Source organism: Dendrobates tinctorius, unplaced genomic scaffold (genome assembly GCF_039654945.1).
Source record: "Dendrobates tinctorius isolate UK_male_01 unplaced genomic scaffold, ASM3965494v1 ptg000154l, whole genome shotgun sequence".
Classification (NCBI taxonomy): Eukaryota; Metazoa; Chordata; class Amphibia; order Anura; family Dendrobatidae; genus Dendrobates; species Dendrobates tinctorius.
In genome coordinates this window covers 14729741-14747307 of record NW_027361821.1, presented here as the reverse complement: position 1 = coordinate 14747307, position 17567 = coordinate 14729741, and positions in this window count along the sequence as shown.

The following is a 17567-nucleotide window of genomic DNA, read 5'->3' as shown; positions in this document are numbered from 1 at the left end:
TGTGTGTAAACTTGGTCAAGAACTACAGAAAGTCTGACAGCTGTAATTGCAAACGAAGGTTTCTGTACCAAATGTATTAGTCATGTTTTCTGTCTAGCTATCAAATACTTAGTTAATGAGATAAAATGCTAATTAATTATAAATCATACAATGAGATTTTCTGGATTTTTTTAACATTCTGTCTCTCACAGTTGAAGTGTATCTAAGATAAAAATTATAGCCCTCTCCAATCTTTGTAGGTAGGAAAACTTGCAAAATCGGAAGTGTATTAAATGCTTATTTTCCCCATTAATAAAGCAGGGGTTCAGTGTACCAATATCCAAATCAATACCATTTGTAGCACATTGGTATAAATGATAATAAAACTTAAATTTTATTCAAATGTTAAAAACAGTAGAGTGCCAAAGAAGTGCCAAAAAGTGCTTGTGCAAGTGTGCAAATAAAACAGCACCCTGTACTATGCCACCTTATATTCTTTTTACTGAAGGACCAAAATGACATAACCAGCTGTATCCTAGTGTATCTTGGTGGTCAAATCCAAGTATCATATAAACACACTGTCTCAGCTTGTTAAACCAAACATATTCATTTTAAATCATCTGTGGTAAGCTTAAATGAATATAACCACAATCCAGCTTCCTCCATGGGTCCTCAAATCCAACAATATACGTGCCCTTCAGAAATAAGGCGGACTTATTATGTTCCTAATACCATGTATAGGAACACTTAAATTGGCGTCTCATTATTATAAGTCAGTGTAACATATACCACACCTATGGAGCACAGTAAATCGGAACATAATACATTCCCCATTAATACTGTATTTATAATACTCTCATGGTGAACCATAAATATGTCACTGTACTTATTTCAGGTATGGTGGTCAGGTCCACCGATGCCTGTGTATACGCTCACATATGGGGACCACCAACCTCAGCATATCCTCCTGCTTGTGTTCATCTGGATGGCCTTTATCCCAAGGTATGTCTCCCAATGCATTTCATCTTATTAGGACTCATCAGGGGAGTAGTGACATTCATCTATGAGACATAGCGCACAGATTCCTCCTCCACTTGCCTTATACATTATATGTACAAATACACCGCGGCATGTTGTCATTTCCGGACGCCGGGTGCGACACTTCCGGTTTCTCAAATGCATTGGTTCCTCATTAAACCGTATGCCCCATTTCCTGGGTTCGGCTTAGGACCAATGGCGTCACATCCGGTCTCCGGAATACATGATGTGACGGTGTCCAAGACAACCTGATGCTGTATTATAACAGGCCAATACGCTAGCAAACCTAGTGCAATATGTATATTAGGCTTCAGCAATCAAAAAGTATGACTCCCCATACATTGGTGCAACATTATTTACCAGATTTGCGGGGGTCATAAATGGAATGAAAAATATCAGCTAATCGGCAATGCAATTCATCCGTTGCTGAGTTACCCATGTGATGGACATTTACAGCGATTTCCATACCAAATTCATTATACACCATATCAAAAAATGGAAAAAGGTGAAATAGACGTATCTATGGTAGCTTCCACATGTAAAAATAGTCAGGAAATATCAAACTTAGATACCACCTGGAATGTTACTGCATGATTGTATAGGGATACCACGGATCTTCTTTAAGCTTATGGAAAGATAGAAAAGAGTGCTCACTAGATCTCTCCCTATTAACCCCTCACTACCTGTTCCCTGCCTGACGCGGAGGTTAGCACCTTAAGAACCTGTGCAAGTGGCACCCCCACTCGACCCTATTAATTACTCCCTATAAGAAGGAAGAATAGGTAAGTATTTCATTGAGTCCCTTGGGGTGCACTGTTTGTAGGCAGAAGATCAAGAAAGTTTCTCTTTGGAGGATGTGTTCATCCCAATCACCTCCCCTTTGATTTTTTGGGACTCTTTCATTACCCATGAAACTGACAGCCTTAACATCCCTATTATGGACCTGGTTAATATGGTTAGCTACTGGAGTGTCACGTTTATTAATGGTGTCTCTGTGATGCTCTCCTATCCTTACTCTGATTTGAGGACCCATAGTGGAAGCTGGATTTTGGTTATATTCATTTAAGCTTACCACAGATGATTTAAAATGAATATGTTTGGTTTAACAAGCTGAGGCTACTTTCACACTTGCGTTTTTTTGCGCTGCTTACCGTGCGCAGTGCAAATGTACATAAAAAACGCATCATGCGTTTGTGCATTTTTTTGCGGTTTTGTGTGCGTTTTTAAAAAATTGCATGCTTTTTTTGCGCTGATGTGCGCATTAACATGCGCACGTCAGTGCACCCATAGACTATAATGGGTGGTTGGGTGAAAAAAAAACGCATTGCGTGCGCATGCGTTTTTTTGGGGCAAGTCGGACGCTCAAAAAATGCAACAGAGTGCATTTTGTGCACCCGAGCGCACACTACAAAAAAACACATGCACATACAAACGCATACAAACGCATGAGTATGCGCACCCATGTTCAGAATAGGAAAAAAAAAGCATGCGTATTTTGCGCGAAAAAAACAGCGCGAAAAGACTCAAGTGTGAAACCAGCCTGAGACAGTGTGTTTATATGATACCTGGATTTGACCACCAAGATACACTAGGATACAGCTGGGTATACCATATGTCATTTTGGTCCTTCAGTAAGGCGGCATAGCACAGGTTGCTGTTTTATTTGCACGAGCACTTTTTGTCACTTCTTATTTTCCCCACTGTATATTGTGAAATTTTGTGTGCATGTAATTGAAGAGGGAAAGAGGCTCATTGTGAAAGAAAATTTGGCTACCGTGAGGCACACTATAAACTGCCAGGAGTACAACCCTCTGCTATCCACCACATATGTCCGTAGTCTATTATTGTCTGCCATTAGGGGAAAGTACTATATGTTAAGACATTAATATGACATGATGTTTTCAAATTGGTTTACAGACAATTTTCTTTGTAGCTCAATTTCTTGATTACTCCTATAAAATACTTTGCAAACTTAAAAAGTAGTCTGTAGGGTTAAATATAATTTGCTCTCCTGTAACAGAGAACATGATATCTATCAGTAATTATTTTTTATTTTGTGCTATTCAGCTGCCCATCTGGATCTTTCACTTATTTTGGCAATTTATATTTTATTTAACCCCCATGAATCAAAAAAGTAAGAGTCTGAATTATAAGCCAGAGCCATCTGCCAGCTAATATCTCTGAAATCCAGCTGGTATACATGAAACATATATCAAACTGTGATACAATTCATAGTGACAATGATAATTTTTGCAAATTGCAAGGTCACCATTGATAAGAGATTCAATTAACACTCTTCCAGCACATGTTATGAAAAAGAAAATTCCGGATGTCGAGTTTTACAACATATATTCAAAGCAGCATTTACTTGTTTCAACTGTTATGAAGAGGGAAAAGGTTTTCAGTGAAAAAGCAGTAACATATTAAGGATTTACAGAAAGTGTTGTGTCCCTTAAGTTTGGTATAGAGACCATGAAGCCCAGTGGACTCAATTATGGTCTTTTGCTCCACATGTGCAGTGCCACTCAACAGCTTCAGGAGCCGGGAGATTATATTGTGTGAACTTGTGCATGGTTTCTGGTAAGTGAATGTGTGCTTTGATGCTTCCCTCTGAGCACCAAACAATCTTCCCCACGTGAATGCTGCTAATGCCTTTTGGTTTTAACAAAATTGAAAAGTTTGAAAGCTAGATGAAAAGAATTCATGGCAAGACTGAGGTTATGACATGTATATACTGTATAGTACATATAGGATATACTTTACAGAATACATTAACATTTTTTTTCTGACTAAAAAAAAAAAAATTAGGTTGTATGGCTCTGATTCATCTACAGCCGGTATTCACGTTGGTCTTGACGAGGGGCAGTGTGGAGTGTGAGGTGCCTAACTTATTACAATTGGTGTCTTTCCCCCATCATTCAAACATGCCTCAATCACACCCATCCTCAAAAAGCCCTCCCTTGATCCATCCTCTGTGTCTAACTATAGCCCGATATCTCTTCTCCCTTACGCCTCAAAACTACTGGAACAGCATCTTGAACTGTCCTGTTCCCTCTTTGACCGGTTACAATCTGGCTTCCGACCGCATCATTCAACTGAAGCTGCCCTAACTAAAGTCACTAACGACTTACTAACCATCAAGAGCAAGCGACACTACTCTGTCCTCCTTCTCCTGGACCTGTCCTCTGCTTTCGACACTGTAGACCATTCCCTCTTGCTACAGACTGTCTCAACTCTTGGCATCACAGACTTGGTCCTATCCTGGATCTCATCATACCTAACAGACTGAAAATTTAGTGTCTCCCTCTCACACACCACCTCCTCACCTTGCCCCCTGTCTGTTGGTGTTCCTCAAGGCTCTGTCCTAGGACCCCTACTATTTTCCATCTACACCTTTGGCTTGGGACAGCTCATAGAATCCTACGGTTTGCAGTACCACCTCTATGCCGATGACACGCAGATCTACCTATCTGGACCCAACCTCGCCTCCTTACTGACGGAGATCCCACAATGTCTGTCTGCTATCTCAGCCTTCTTCTCTGCTCGCTTTCTCAAACTGAACATCGACAAAACAGAATTCATCATCTTTCCCCAATCTCACTCTACCCCTCCACCAGACCTATCCATCAATGTCAATGGCTGCTTTTTTTCCCCCAGTCCCGCATGCTCGGTGCCTTGGGGTGGTCCTCGACTCTGTGCTCTCTTTTCAAACCACATATCCAAGCCCTCGCCTCCTCCTGCCGCCTCAAACTCAAAAATATTTCCCGGATCCGCTCATTCCTCAACCACGAAACCACAAAAACACTAGTGCATGCTCTTATCTCCCGCCTCGACTACTGCAACCTCCTACTCTCTGGCCTCCCCTCTAGCACTCTGGCTCCGCTCCAGTCCAACTTACAATCTGCTGCCTGACTAATCCACCTGTTTCCCCGCTATTCCCCAGCCTCCCGCCTATGCCAGGCCCTTCACTGGCTTCCTGTTGCCCAGAGGCTACAATTCAAAACCCTAAGCATGACATACAAAGCCATCCACAACCTGTCTCCTCCATACATCTGTGACATGGTCTCTAGGTACCTACATGCACGCAACCTTCGATCATCTCAAGATCTCCTTCTCTACTCCCCCCTTATCTCTTCTTCCCACAACTGCATACAAGACTTCTCCCATGCTTCCCCCATACTCTGGAACTCTCTGCCGCAACACATCAGACTCTCACCATCAACGGAAACCTTCAAGAAGAACCTGAAGACCCACCTGTTCCGACAAGCCTTCAGCCTGCAATGATCCTCGGTCTACTGAACCACCGCACAACCTGCTCTACCCTCAACTACTGTATCATCACCCATCCCTGTAAACTGTGAGCCCTCGCGGGCAGGGTCCCCTCTCCTTATGTACTTGTGTGTCCCTTGTCTTACACATGTTTATTATACTTGTCTATATTTCCCCTTTTCACATGTAAAACGCCATGGAATAAATGGCGCTATATAAAGTAAATGCATAATAATAATAATAATAATAATAATAATAATAATAATATATGCCTTCTATATGTCTCACAATGATACAGACTGGTTTAGCCTGAATATCTTACTCTTATCTTCTCAGTGAAGATACAGAAAAGAACGGAGTCGACTATGAAGTACTGAAGAAGGGTGTTGTACACCAACTTCCTCTGTTACTATCTGTGTAATCATTGATCATGGTCTTTAAACCTCCTATATTTTACAGTCAGCAATGATAGCAGAATCTAGTTGGTTAACCCCATAGTTGCACTATGATTGCTGAGTACCAATGTGTACCATGGCAGTCCTGAGACCAAGTTTGTCAGCTACAGTAGCCTGAGACTCAAGTGTCTGTGTGAAATTGACAGCTCTAATGCACTGCATTACCTGAATACTTCAGTGCATGAGACCCTAGACAATGTATTCAAGTCCCTTAATAAGACAAAATAAAAATCTAAAAGAAGAAAACAAATGTGGAAAAGTGTAAAAAATTAAAAAAATGTTAAAATGTTACGCCACTACTAATGCATGCTTATGCAAAAATGAACAAAAATTGTGCACATATTTCCAGAATGACCAGAACTATAAAATTGTCACATTATTTATAATGTGAAGTGAATACTGTAGAAAAATAATAAAAAGGCAAACAATATAGTTTTTTTTTTAACTTGTGGAAAGGAGTGAAGAAGCTGATTGGCACCTCCCCTGAAGATCTTACAGTAATATAATTGAACTCTGCAGCATGTTTTATCTATTCTTTGACTGTGTCAATTAGTTATCCTGTAGATGGGGTTAACTATTAGGTCAGCCCTTTCTGGGAGTAGTTAAGTGGGTATGGGAACTCAAGTCCTGTTTCTTAGTGAGTTGTTGGGAAGTACCGAAAGGAGCAAGAACTATTGTTGGCAGACCAGCATTAATTAAGCATCGTCTGAGTGCAGAAGAAAGAAGACTGTATTCATGTAGCAAGTTATGAAGTAACCAATTATTAAGTGACAGAAATAGTGCTCTATAGCAGGCACATGGGGTGCCTACAGCAAGTGTAATCTACATTAGATAAAAAAAGTTTGATTGTAGTCAAAGCAAAGACTGGCCAGACTGGGACACATTATCTCCTAAGGAGTATATATGTATGTTATATCCTAAGGAGTTGCAGCGAGTGTAAACAGGTATGAAGAAGCATTGGCACACCTGGATGTGGGTGGTACACATGAATAGAAAGTCAACTACAGTTATGAGGGGCTGTAGCAACCCACCAGAACCCGTTTTGCCCTCACAAGAAGGGAAGATGGAAACACCCATAGTGACCTACTTTTCCGTGCAAAAAGTATCAGAAATGTGCGCTACATGTAACCGTCAATCTTATCCCTTTGAATTGTGCAGAAGATGTTTGGCTTAAGTGCTATTTCTGCTGTCAGGTGTATATATGTTTCACCAGTTTGTTTGGTAAAGAAAAGTTTATTTTCTTAAAACAAAAAAAAAAATTTAGAACCCAAGGACACCATGACCAAGGGCCACTTCTGTGTCCTGAACACTACAGAGAAGGGTTACGGACTGGGTGTGTGTATTTCTACCACATGTAGATACAACTGCAGATCGCATACTGCTGCTTGCTTCTCTTTACTAAATGAAGTGCTGAAACATATGTACAGTAGGGACCAAAAGTTTTGCATTTTTTAAAAGTGTGATTATTTCTGTCTGGTTGTTGTGATGCCATTTTCCTGGTGATTTTAGTAAACCGAAGCAAATGGTTGTCAGCTATAAAGATAAAATTTGTGTTTCACATTGTTTTATCCATTTATGAGTCCATTTTTGACATTTACTGGGCCAAATATTTTGCATGTTTGTAATGAGTAGTTTTGCCTAAAAATTGTGAAGTCAGGCAAAATCGAAAAAGATGTAGCTATGGAATTCAACTGCTCTCAGAGTCAAGTGTCGCATTTAATAAAGAAAGGAAAAGAATGTAACAGCTGAGAAACCTAGAAGTGGACTTTTGGCATATATGCAACAGATACAGACTTATTTGTTTGCAGGAGGAGTTTACACTTTTCTGACAGTAAAAGGTGATGTTTTTACTGTTATATGCTTAGTTGAATGTAATGCATATACTTGTTGTACTTTGGTTTCATTTTCTCTCTGGTAAAAAGTCCTTTCAGCCTTCCTGTTATGCTGTATTTAGAAGCTGATGCATGTACCTCATGTTCTGTGAAGCTAAAAGTTGAATTACATCATATAATCTACTCTCACAAGTTTCTTATGCGACCAAACTATGCAACTGATTATGGACCCAGCATAAAAGACAAAAAGGACTTGGTGAATGCAAAAGAATACTTCAGAGCAATTCTTTCCATACAAGTAAGACAAATAAGTTAAATATGAGCAGCAGTTCAGAGCTGAGACTCACAATAGCTAAGCTTAAAAGTGAGAACTATCAGTTATGGAAATTCAAAGTGGAGATGTTATTGTCTAAAGATGATTTATGGGAGGTAATCACTACAGACAGACCCAATGATAATAATCAGGCGTGGAATAAGAAAAACAGACAAGCAAGAGCTACTATCAGCTTATTAGTGGAGGATGATCAGTTAATCTAAATACAGAATGAGAATACAGCAAATGGAATGTGGGAAACATTGAGAAAGCTATATGAAAGATCCAGCTTGAGTCAAAAATTATTATTCCTGCTAAGAAAACTTTACAAGATGAGATTAAGTGCAAAGAAAGACATGCTGGAGCATATAAACTCCCTGATGGAGGTGATAACACAGCTGAGACCAGTCGGTGAAGACATTAAGGAAAGCCATATAGCAGCAATATATAGTAGTAGTAGTATAGTATAGTATAGTAGTAGTGCAATTTACCAGATTCATACACTGCTCTGATAAATGCACTAGAGGCAATACCTGAAGCAGACATTACACTAGAGTTTGTAAAGACCAGGTTTATAGATGAATATCATAGAAGGAAAGAGCAAGCAAACTATTCCACTGAAAGGGATAGTGAAAATGCTCTTAAAGCGACAGACAAGAAGCCCCATAATATAGAGACAAAAGAATGATTCAGATGTAAGTAAAAGGGACATTTAAAGAAAGACTGTGTTCTATGGAAAGCAGAACATCAGAAATTACACCAAAAGGAGAAAAAACAAAGTAAAAAGCACAATTTCTAACCCACATGCAGATCACTGGAATGGTATATTTAACGTAACTGATAAAGAGTCATTGTCAAGCTGGTTTATTAACTCAGGAGCAACAAGTCACATGACTAGTGGTAAAAGCTTTTATACTGAACTTGATGAAAATAAGAAGGAAGCAATTTATCTTGCCGATGGGAGTAAAATAACTGCAGAAGGTATTGGATAAGGAATGCTAATCTGTCCTGATAGATTTGGGCATAAATCAAAATTACTAGTAAAGGATGTGTTATATGTTCCAGGACTAGAAGAAGGATTGTTATCCGTAAAACATCTGAAAATCAAAGGACTTACTGTAAAATTCAAAGATGATAATTTTACAATCCTAGTGGGAGAGAAGGTTATAATGTCAAAGCAGGTGAGCAATTATATCATCTAGACACATTAAAGGAACAGATGAAGTTGTGTACACATGATCACAAGACTTGTATTCACATGTGGCATAAATGTCTAGGACTCAGACATCCTGAGAGTATAATGGCATTACAAAAGAAGAATTTGACAAAAGACCTATTGATAGCTGATTGCTCAATTACAGGAAAATGTAAATGTTGTATAAAATCTAAAGCTAAAAGAGCATCTATAGATAAAGAGAGTGAGACAAAAAGCACAAGACCACTTGACTTGATACACACTGATGTATGTGGAACAATGAATGTGACCATATCAGGAGGTAATAAATATATGGTGACCTTCATAGATGGCTATTCAAGACACACAGTCACATACTTGATAAAGAACCAAAGAGAAGTTTTTGAAAAATTAGAAGACTACAGTTGTGGCCAAAAGTATTGACACCCCTGCAATTCTGTCAGATAATATGAAGTTTCTTCCTGAAAAAGATTGCAAACACAAATTCTTTGGTATTATTTTCTTCATTTAATTCCACACCAAACATAAAAAAAGAGGGTGGACAAAAGTATTGGCACTGTTCGAAAAATCATGTGATGCTTCTCTAATTTGTGTAATTAACAGCACCTGTAACTTACCTGTGGCACCTAACAGGTGTTGGCAATAACTAAATCACACTTGCAGCCAGTTGACATGGATTAAAGTTGACTCAACCTCTGTCCTGTGTCCTTGTGTGTACCACATTCAGCATGGAGAAAAGAAAGAAGACCAAAGAACTGTCTGAGGACTTGAGAAACCAAATTGTGAGGAAGCATGAGCAATCTCAAGGCTACAAGTCCATCTCCAAAGACCTGAATGTTCCTGTGTCTACCGTGCGCAGTGTCATCAAGAAGTTTAAAGCCCATGGCACTGTGGCTAACCTCCCTAGATGTGGATGGAAAAGAAAAATTGACAAGAGATTTCAATGCAAGATTGTGCGGATGTTGGATAAGGAACCTCAACTAACATCAAAACAAGTTCAAGCTGCCCTGCAGTCCGAGGGTACAACAGTGTCAACCCATACTATCTGTCGGCATCTGAATGAAAAGGGACTGTATGTTAGGAGACCCAGGAAGACCCGACTTCTTACCCCGAGACATAAAAAAGCCAGGCTGGAGTTTGCCAAAACTTACCTGAAAAAGCCTAAAATGTTTTGGAAGAATTTTCTCTGGTTAGAGGAGACAAAAGTAGAGCTTTTTTGGGCAAAGGCATCAACATAGAGTTTACAGGAGAAAAAAAGAGGCATTCAAAGAAAGAACACGGATCCTACAGTCAAACATGGCGGAGGTTCCCTGATGTTTTGGGGTTGCTTTGCTGCCTCTGGCACTGGACTGCTTGACCGTGTGCATGGCATTTTGAAGTCAGAAGACTACCAACAAATTTTGCAGCATAATGTAGGGCCCAGTGTGAGAAAGCTGGGTCTCCCTCGGAGGTCATGGGTCTTCCAGCAGGACAATGACCCAAAACACACTTCAAAAAGCACTAGAAAATGGTTTGAGAGAAAGCACTGGAGACTTCTAAGGTGGCCAATAATGAGTCCAGACATGAATCACATAGAACACCTGTGGAGAGATCTAAAAATGGCAGTTTGGAGAAGGCACCCTTCAAATATCAGGGACCTGGAGCAGTTTGCCAAAGAAGAATGGTCTAAAATTCCAGCAGAGCATTGTAAGAAACCCATTGATGGTTACCGGAAGCGGTTGGTTGCAGTTATTTTGGCTAAAGGTTGTGCAACCAAGTATTAGGCTGAGGGTGCCAATACTTTTGTCTGGCCCATTTTTGGAGTTTTGTGTGAAATAATCAATGTTTTGCTTTTTGCTTCATTCTCTCTTGTGTTTTTTCATTTAAGACAAATTAAATGAAGATAATAATACCAAAGAATTTGTGTTTGCAATCATTTTCAGGAAGAAACTGAGTATTATCTGACAGAATTGCAGGGGTGTCAATACTTTTGGCCACAACTGTATGTGACAGAGTCAAATAATAAGTTTCAGAGGAAGCCAATCATCATCAGAAGTGATAATGAAGGTGAATTTACAGGACACCAAATAGAAAACTACTTAAGACAGAATGGAATAGAGCATCAAAAGACTCTTCCATACACACCTGAACAGAACGGGGTAGCAAAAAGATAAAAACAGAGCTCTGACTGAAATGATAAGATGTATGCTAACAGACTCCAAACTACCAGATTAATACTGGGGTGAAGCAGCAATGACAGCTACTTATCTGCAGAACAGACTTTTTTCAAGAATACTGAAAAAAACCCATATGAAGTGTGGCAAGGTCAGAAACCAAGTGTGAATCATTTAAGAGTTCTTGGCTGCAAAGTTTTTGTGTTTATTCCAGAAGAAAAATGCTCCAAGCTTCAAAACATAGCCATTGAAGGAGTATTTGTTGGATATAGTGACAATTGCAAAGGATACAGAATCCTAGATCCCAAGACAGACAGGATCACAGTGAGTAACAGTGTAACATTCATTGAAGATCTAAATGATGACATAATGACATAATTGGAAACTAAAAATGAGAGAAACGACAGTGATATAACTGCAGAAACATCTGATGAAAAAGAAGTGGAAAATCAAAAAACTGAAAGTCAAGAGATGCAGCTCCATAAAGACACAGAACCAAGATGCTAAATAAGAGAAAACAAGGGAAGACCACCTCAACATCTTTCATGCAAGGCAAGTACAAACAAAATTTATGAACCTACATCTTGGGAGGACAAAGGCTGCAGAAACAGAAATAAAATCCATACATGATTCAAAGACATGGACACTGACAGAACTACCAATGGAAAAAAAGGCTACAGGACGTAAATGGGTTTTTAAAGTAAAATACCAAGCAGACGGCACAGCTGATTGACACCAAGCAAGACTCATAGCTAAAGGCTATTCTCAGATATATGGAGAAGACTATGATGAGACCTTTGCTCCAGTTGTCAAACACACCACAATCACAACTTTGTTTGCAGTTGCAGCAACAAAACAAATGCAGTTGAAACATCAGGATGTAAAGGCAGCATTTCTGAATGGAGACTTAACAGAAGACAAATTACATGGAAAAAACCCCCCAGGATTCACAGATAAAAGTAAACCAAACATGGTTTGTAAGCGGCAGAAAAATATATATGATTTAAAACAAGCCGCTAAAGTGTGGAATGATAAAATCACAGAAGTACTCATAAATTAAAATGTTCAAAGAAGCAAAGCAAATCCTTGTCTATATACAAAGAGACTGACAGACAGATGAATCTATGTGCTGATATATGTGGATGATATTTTAGTTTGTTTTGAAAAAGAAAGGCATGAAGCGGAGATAGTGACAATTTTGGATCAACACTTCGAGATTAAAGATCTGGGAAATTTGAAGCAGAACCTAGGAGCTCAGATAGAAAGAGAAGATGGGAGTTTCCTTCTTAATTAAAATCACATGATTCAAGACAATCAAAATATTTGGATTGAAAGATGCCAAACCAGCAAAGTCTCCAATGGAAACCGACTATCTGAAGGAAATAAATAGTGAACAGAATCTGTTACTGAATAATGAGCAATACAGAAAGCAATGGGAAAATTATTATATCTTGCAATTGTTACAGGGCCAGACATTGCAGCAGCAGTGGTTATTTTGAGCAGGAAGGTGTCAAAGCCAAACAAAATGGACTGCAATGCAGTGAAGAGATTAATCCACTATTTGAAAGGGACTAGCAGTGTTAAACTGAAATCAGCTGCAAGTGAGAAATGCATTTTAACGGATATATTGATGCAGACTGATGTAGGTAGGGTGACCGACAAGGGGGGGTGACCCGCTTCTTGCCGCAGACAGACACGAGACGGAGACAGACTTTGTGTTCAACAGGTCTGCTTTTATTGGCTGTCCTCCTGACAACCACAGCAATACACAACAGCAGCTTCACACTTCTTCGAACACAGGCCCGGGTACCTTCACTCTCTTTTCCTGTAGTCGTGTCCCCCGTGATTCTTTCCGCCATGGTTGCCCTAGGCCTATCTACCACAGCGCTTCACCAATCTGAGTATGTCGTCCGTTTGGTACCCCCAGGCCGTCTCCGTCTGTGGCTTCCGTCATTTGGGCCACCCCCTGTGACCGTCTCAAATGTCAGTTCCCTACGGAGCCTCTTCTCCGTCCTCTCTCCTCAGCAGAGCCTCCTATCTCTTGCGCTCCCCTCACTGACTGACTTTTCCAGAACCTTCCCTCAGCCTTTTATCCATCTCGTTCTGGTAACCCCGCCCACCATGATTTGACAATTTCTTCAACCAATGGCAATTATTCAGTCCCATCCCTACACTCTCCACTACCCTCTAATGGTCAAACTACAATACTACACCCTTTCTCTTTATCTCCAGCTGTTTCCCATCTTTCACTCTAACAGTTCACCCACAATACACTACACCTCTGCCTCTCCACTGCAAACAGGTCCGCCCGTCAATCCACCTTCCCTACACTGGGTTGGAGATCCAATTGACAGGAAATCTACCAGTGGCTTCTCTTGCTCTCAGGCGGATCAATTAGTTGGACTAGTAAGAAACAATCTATAGTAGCACTGTCGTCGACAGAAGCAGAATATGTCGTCACAGCACATGCCAGTCAAGAAGTTCTATGGTTAAGACAACTGCTAACAGACTTAGGATAATTGGGATCAACAAAGATGTATGAGGGCAATCAAGGATGTCCCTAGTTCTTGCTCAGATGGCAAGAGTTAATCCAAAAACTAAACACATTGATTTGAACTTTCTCTTCTTGAGAGATCATCTGGAACAAGAAATCCTAAATTTGGAGTACTGCTCAAATGAAGATATGACAGCAGATATTTTCACAAAGGCATTGAATGCTGAAAGACATGATGAAGAAATTAGGCTTAACTGAATAAGTCCTTACTGTTGAGAAAGGGTGTTGGCAGATATGCAACAGATACAGACTGATTTGTGTGCAGGAAGAGTTTACACTTTTCTGAGATTAGATGGTGATGTTGTTACTGTTATATGCTTAGTTAAATGCAATGCATATACTAGTTGTAATTTGTTTTCATTTTCTCTCTAGTAAAAGGTACTTTCAGACTTCCTGTTATGCTGTATTAAGAAGCTGATGCATATACCTCATGTTCTGTGAAGATAAAAGTTTAATTACACCATATAATCTGCTCTCACAAGTTTCTTCTGTGAACAAACTATGCAACATGGACGACCATGGAAAGCTTCTTCCAATGTTGATCATATTATTAAGAAAAAGTTAGTATCTGACATCCATAAAAGTGCTGTACAGATTTTGCATGAAATAAACAAATAGTATAAGGTCAAAGTGAGTCGCCAAACTGTGATGCGACGGCTAAGAGCAGTAGAGTTGACTGCACGAGTTCCAGTTAAGAAGCCTTTCATGTCTGCAAAGAACCGGAAGATCCGACTTGAGTTTGCCAAAGAACACAGCCAATGGAAAGAGACAGATTGGTCTAAGGTGTTGTGGTTGGATGAATCCAAGTTCAATCTATTGGGTAGTGATGGCAAGCACTATATATACTGCCCAATTGTCAAATGCAATGATGTAAAGTAGCAAACACCTACAGTGAAAAATGGCAGTGGCAATGTCATGGTTTGGGGCTGCTTTCCTGCATCTGCCATTGGCCTTCTGCAAAGAATAGATGGAAATATGAATGCTACCATGTACAAGGATATAATGGAGAATGTAATGCTGCCACATGTTAAAACCAAAGTAGACAGAGGCTGGAAATTCCAGCAAGACAATGATCCTAAGCACAGATCCAATTTAGTAAAAAAAATGGTTAGCAAAGAAAAATGTTTACCCGATTTAAACCCAATACAGCACCTTTGGGATGAGGTAGGGTGACGAGTTGGGGCCCATGCCCATGGCAGTAAAGATGAATTGTTTGCAGATTTCCAAATGGAATGGAACAAGATCCCTCAGGATGTCTTGAATACTCTTGTGGCTTCAAAGCCCCGTTGGTTTGTGGCAGTAATTAACCCCTTAGCGACAGAGCCAGTTTGCAGCTTAATGACCAGGGCAACTTTTACAATTCTGACCACTGTCAATTTATGAGGTTATAACTCTGGAACGCTTTAATGGATCCCGCTGATTCTGAGATTGTTTTTTTGTGACATATTGTACTTCATGTTAGTGGTAAAAATTCTTCGATAAGTCTTGTATTTATTTATTAAAAAAATGGAAATATGGCGAAAATTTTGAAATTTTAAAACTTTAAATTTTTATGTTGTGTCACACAAATTTCTTAATAAATAACATTTCCCACATGTCTACTTTACATCAGCACAATTTTGGATGCAAAATTTATTTTGTTAGGAAGTTATAAGGGATAAAACTTGACCAGCGATTTCTCATTTTTACAAAATTTACAAATTCATTTTTTTTAGGGACCACATCATATTTAAAGTCATTTTGAGGGGTGTACATGACAGAAAATACCCAAAATTGGCACCAATCTAAAAACTAGACCCCTCAAGGTGCTCAAAACCACATTCAAGAAGTTTATTAACCCTTTACGTGCTTCACAGGAGCTAAAGCAATGTGGAAGGAAAAAACTAATATTTAACTTTTTTTTGCAAAAAATTTACTTCAGAACCATTTTTTTTATTTTCACAAGAGTTAAAAGAGAAAATCAACCACAAAATTTGTTTTACAATTTCTCCTGAATACGCCGATACCCCATATGTGGGGGTAAACAACTTTTTCAGCACACGGCAGAGCTCGCAAAGGATGGAGCGCCGTTTGACATTTTCAACACAGAATTGGCTGGAATTGAGATCGGATGCCATGTTGCGTTCGGAGAGCCCTTAATGTGCCTAAACAGTGGAAACCTCCAACAAGTGACCCCATTTTGGAAACTAGACCCCTTAAGGAACTTATCTAGATGTGTGGTGAGCACTTTGAACCTTCAAGTGCTTCACAGAAGTTTATAACGTAGAGCCGTGAAAATAAAAAAAACATTTTTTTCCACAGAAATGATCTTTTTGCCCCCAAATTTTTATTTTTACAAGGGTAACAGGAGAAATCATACCACAACAGTTGTTGTGCGATTTTTCCTGAGTACGCTGATACCCCATATGTGGGGGGAACCACTGTTTGGGCGCATGGGAGAGCTTGGAAGGGAACGAGTACCATTTTGGAATGCAGACTTTGATGGAATGGTCTGCGGTCATCATGTTGCGTTTGCAGAGCCCCTGATGTGCCTAAACAGTGGAAACCCCCCACAAGTGACCCCATTTTGGAAATTAGACTGCCCAAGGAGCTTATCTAGATGTGTGGTGAGCACTTTGAACCACCAAGCGCTTCACAGAAGTTTATAAACGCAGAGCCGTGAAAATAAAAAGTCTTTTTTATTTCCACAAAAGTGATATTTTAGACCCCAATTTTTAGACCCCGAAGGTTGGTAAATAGTGGAAACCCCTCAATTCTTGCTCCAACCCTAACCCCAACACACCCCTAACCCTAATCTCAACCCTAATCCTAACCCTAATTCTAGTTCGCCCTAACCCTAATTCTAACCCTAGCCCTAACCCTAGCCCTAGCCCTAATGTAAAACTGAAAAAAAAAAATTTTCTTTATTTCGTTATGTTGGCCTAACTAAGGGGGTGATAAAAAGGGGGGTTATGTACTATGGTTATGATAGTTTTTCATAGTGATCAAAATGAATGAATGGAATCTGCCAGCCGGAGCCGGCAGATTCCCGGCGGGCGCACTGCACATGCGCCCACCATTTTCTTCTGGATCCAAGATGGCGGCGCCCACCGGAGGATGCCGGAGGGACGCGGGCCCACTGGAAGGGGACCCTGGACCACGGAGAGGTACCGGGGGGGATCGGGGACCCTAGTTCTCTCTCTTCTGATGTGCGATCACATCAGAGGAAAGGGAAATTTAATGCAAAATCGCAGCTTTTTTTCTTTTTGCAAAAGCGGGGTCGGTAAAAACCGACCGATTCGTGTTCTCTGGGGTCTCAGCTACCCCCGACTGCCGAGACCCCGGAGAAAATCCGACACTGGCGGGCGCTATTCACTTTCTCCTCAGCGCCGTGAATTAGCGGCGCTGTGGTTTAAGTACACTTAATTACCGCCATTAAAAGGCGTATCGGCGCTCGCTAAGGGGTTAAAGCAAGAAATTTATGCTATGAAATACTTAGTTATGGCATTTCAAACAAAAAATTACTATCAATAAATATTATATGCAAAACTTTTGGCAGTCAGCTTTCTTTCATTAAATGACCGTACCTATATTGTAATGTATTTTGGTTAAAATTAAGGTCTTACATGATGACAACTTCATGCACTTTTAATTCATCACCAGGAAAATGGCATCACAACAACCAGACAGAAGTAAGCACACTTTAAAAAGTATGAAAAACTTTTGGTCGCCACTGGACATCTCTTAGGAGGAATGGCACTTAAGCAGAACATCTTTTGCACAATTCAGAGGTATACGCT